At 41.2% G+C, this 4498-nt stretch overlaps 1 pseudogene; it reads right to left on the bottom strand.

The window, feature by feature from the left end:
- Positions 1-3655: 3655 nt before the first annotated feature.
- On the bottom strand, positions 3656-4260 carry LOC130025985 (survival motor neuron protein-like; annotated as a pseudogene).
- Between the last annotated feature and the right edge of the window lie 238 nt (positions 4261-4498).

Genomic DNA, 4498 nt, shown 5'->3' with positions numbered 1-4498 from the left:
AAGCAAATCGATGAGTAACATGAAGTCAAGTGATCAAGTAATATATGCCAAATGCTAACTTTTATTTATTTTAATGGGAGAAAAAAGGGACAGTTTTTTTATTTTATAAAGTAGTTCACAATATTTGATTACATTTAATATTCAAACACCAATTCCACCACTATTACACCTTCCCACCACTATATTTCAGATATTTTCATCCTGAACCCCGATCCCTGCCCCAAACCAGAACTGAAGTAATATATTTTGCATTGTTTATATGAAAAACTGCTGAAAATGCTACAAAAACGTATCTTTATAGAAAAGAGTGTGAAGATTGTGGTATTTCACCCATGGGCCATTAAACCCTTCTATAAGTCTGTAAAAAAAAATTTCCCTGTAAGATTGGTTTCTTCCTACTTTGAATCCCATCAAATGTGGTGCAGTAGTCTTGGAATATGGGTAGGGTATGTCCTATGAATGTTGCATGGCTGCAAATGCGGCCTCGAGGTTCAGGAATAGATTCACTCTAGGGTGAGACTTGGCCCTAGTGTCTGGAGAGTGGCCACGAGCATGGCGGCTGTTGAGTTCTGGAGATTTTCTGTTGCCCAGGCTGGGTCCCTTGGGGCGGCGGGGGGAGGTTCTCACTCTCACTGTTTTGGGGCTCCCTAAGTGAAACAGCCTGGCGTGGGGTCTGGTGGCATGACTATAGCAAGCGTCATGTTATGCTCCCTTCTGGGAGAGAAGGACATGGAATCTGGATGATGGCTGATGATGAGATTATCTGGCACCAGCCAGAGGTGTCTTATGGGCTTGACAGCTGAGTTGCCAGAGACAGGGGGATACGAGCAGAGGATCTCCATTCCCAGTTTCCATTGAACCCAGAGTTCTCAGAAGGACTGGTTTTTAACATTCTAAGGAAAATAATTTATATAGGTAACTATATGGCAAAAAGGATTGCACATTTCTATATTAGCCACCAGGGGTCTTCTCACCACCACAAATATGCTAGCCCCACTATGAAATGTGCTAGAGACGCAGAGGGATATCCCTACCTACAAGAAATTCCAACTCTTGCCCTCCAGACCATTGATTCAGAATCTGTGTGGACATCCTTAGGAGATTTGGTGATAGGAAGGAAACTCCTCTGTTCTTTATGATTGGAGTTGAGAGACTGGAAAACTCAGAGGAACTTGGTCTCAAGTTCCAAGCTCAGAATCTTGTTTCCAGATTAATTGACTCTGCACAGCATCACTAGCCCTTTAAATAATCAAAGACATTTATTTAAAGAAAAAAAATAAATGTTTTCTTTAAAATACATGTCCCAAAGTGTTCTTTTTCTCCAAACCTCGAAGTCCCTATATTATCATGATCACAGTAACAACAAAGTCTCCAATGGAGATGTTACTGGGCCCGCTTGAGCAAATCGATGAACAATGGGAGGACAGGACAGGACAGGATATACATTTCTTATTTAATCTCTGATTCATAGAATTTTAGAGCAAAAAGAGCCATTGAGTATGATCTCAGCCAAAATCCCTCAGTTAGGGTCTGGACCAACAGTGCAATGGGTAGGGAGCTTCCCTTGCGTGTATATGATTGACCAAATTTGATTCCCAACTCCACATATGGTCCCCCAAGCACCACTAAAAGTGATTTTTGATTACAGAGCTACGAGTAAGCCCTGAGTACTGCCAGGTATGGTTCAAAAACCTAGAATTAAATAAAAATAAAGTCCCTCATTTGACAGAAAAAATTGCCTATGTGGGATTTTAGCATAAAGGCTTCTGAAGGAGACGCTTTTCTCCTCCCCTCTCCAACCCCAGAGCCTTGACTTTTCAGAGTTAGGGCCTAGGAGCATATAAACAAGGCCATAATATCCACACACATCCTTTCTTAGCCAGTTTCCCTGCTGAAAGAAGCAAGCTGCTGAGTGGGTGGGAAGGGACAGAACTTGCCCATCTGATAAGTAAACTTTCAGCATAGGTACCTGTTTGTCCTACTTGCACTGTAGCACTGTCCTCCCATTGTTCATCAATTTGCTCAAGCGGGCACCGGTAATGTCTCCATTGTGAAACCTATTGTTACTGTTTCTGGCATATCGAATACACCATGGAGGGCTTGCCAGGTTCTGCGATGTGGCAACCTCTCGGTAACTTGCAGGGCTCTCTGAGATGGGCGGAGGAATGGAACCTAGGTCTGCCTCGTGCAAGGAAAATGCCCTACCTGCTGTGCTATTGCTCCAGCCTGTTGCACAGGGACATATGTCATGGATCCTGGGGGAACCAAAGGGCTCCGAGAGAAGGGGTAAGAGTTTCCTCTAGGAGCCTTAAGGGAGCTGCCAACCTCCATTCCAGACTCACTCAGAAAAGATTCTTTGGTCTGAGAGTCTTGGTTTTTGCAGCAGTAACAAATAGTAGCACATGCTACTAGCACATAGAAGACCCATGCTTTTCTATTTTTTTTAGTTAAATTGCCATAAGATGCACAATTACAAAGTTGTTCATGATTGGGTTTTGGTCATAGTATGTTCCAACACCCGTCCCTTCACTAGTGTACATTTTCCACCACCAAAGTTCCCAGCACTTCTCCATTTGAAACTTCCTCTATAGCCTATACTGGCTAGACAAGCCTTCCAACTTAGATTAGTGGTTTACTTTCCATAAAAGCCTTTTTATTTTAAAATTCTACTCAATGGTTCCTGAATATTTGTGAAAGACACTTTGAAGCAAGGAAAAACCTGGAAACCAAGATCTCTGTGTGTGTGTGTGTGTGTGTGTGTGTGTGTGTGTGTGTGTGTGTGATCAACCCATAAATCAAGCAAAGATTCAGTTGGAAAACTCAGGTCTGTCTTTTCCCTAGGAAAATTTTAACCTCCTTTTTTTGAAATATTTTCTACTGTACCTCACGGTGATTCACTAATAAAAATTTAAAAAATAAATAAAAATAAGATAAGATGTCGTGCCTTTAGTAAATAGTAAATAAAAATAAAATATAAAATAAATAAATAAAATAAAATAAAAAATCAAAGGGGCACAAACTCACTAAAAGCTTTAATCATTTGATTACAAAGGGGAAAGTGTAATCATAATACCATTGGACTTTAAAAATATGTATTATTTATTTTTAGGAAAATATAAAAATCTTAACATATTAAGACATGTTTGATACATAAATGTGCTCAATAACAATTCAACAGATTGAATAATTGCACTCTGTATCTTTCAGTTCTTTAATCACTCACTTTTTTATTGTTTGCTTGGTCAAGCGCATTGTTCTCTGGAACTACCTGGTTGGTTACATAAGCAGGAGTCAGACCCCCAAAAGGGTCCATAATGGTGCTACCCAGACATCAATTGTTCTTGGAGAAAATGGTGAATGAAAGTTTTGTTCACTTCAAAGCATCATTTCCTTGGGAGAGAGCTGCATCTATTAGAGAATAGTAGGCAAGGATTCTCAATTCAATGTGAACACCTTCCATTTTTATACTTGTCTGAAACCTGCATAATAAACAGTCTGGCAGTAACTCATAGGTCAAGAGATTAACACACTACCCGATGCATCAGTATCAAGAGAATCTAGATGTAAAGGGAAACGGTTGGTGGTGCGGAAGGAAATGGAAGCAGCTGATAGAAAATGCGGTGATTGTGGTGGGGGTTGGGGGTTGGCGTGGGTATTAAACTGTAGACAGGGCTTCCCAAATCTCAGTCTTCATCCCAGCATGAGAGGTGAGGCAGTGAGGGAGACTATTCCATGCAACTTCTGACTTGATGTTATTTGGTTTATTTCCAGGTTATGTGGAGGAGTTCTCACTTTCATCCATCAAAACTTGACTTCCATGTTCATTCTTCAGATCATTCTGTTCTAAATTACACGCTGCTTCAGAGGTGGAGGTGAATAGATCAGGCAGATTCTGCTTGTCTCTGTTTACGTAGCCAGCATGAACCATAGCAGGTTTTTCTCTCGGAATCAATGGAAACCATGGCAGCTGGGTTCAGTCATCTTCTGACCAAATGGCAGCACCTTTACTATCCTCCTGCCACTGCTTCAGGGGAGTTTGTGGTATTTAATTTTGGAGTCTATTCGTAGGTTTTCTTTTAGGTGTGCCTTTTGGGTAATTGAATCTTTGGAAATGTCCCCCTTCTTTAGCACATGCTTAAATGAAGCCATAACTTTATCATTAGCTGTCGTCAAAGCTATACCTCCCCAGATGCCAGAATCATCCCTCTGGCCTACGCTGCACTGGACAGCACAGAGTCCTCTTGCTGACCCACTCACCATCACTGGGACCCCAGTGGAGGTATAGTGGACTCCTGTGTTCAAGTGGTTGGAGAAAACCATAAAAAATAATAGGCATTTGCACTATTTCCCAGTAGCATGAAAGAAAAACATTTGAGACATGCAGCAATTGAGAAAATTCATCACACGTTTCATCTGAGGCTGACATTGGAGAAAAGTATCTTTCCAGAGACCAAACGAACAGAAACAGAGACTTCTTGGGAGCAGAGGTAAAGTGGGA

Source organism: Sorex fumeus, unplaced genomic scaffold (genome assembly GCF_029834395.1).
Source record: "Sorex fumeus unplaced genomic scaffold, SorFum_2.1 ptg000033l, whole genome shotgun sequence".
Lineage (NCBI taxonomy): Eukaryota > Metazoa > Chordata > Mammalia > Eulipotyphla > Soricidae > Sorex > Sorex fumeus.
The sequence above is the reverse complement of the archived record's forward strand: the minus strand, read 5'-3'. Positions and strand labels throughout refer to the sequence as shown.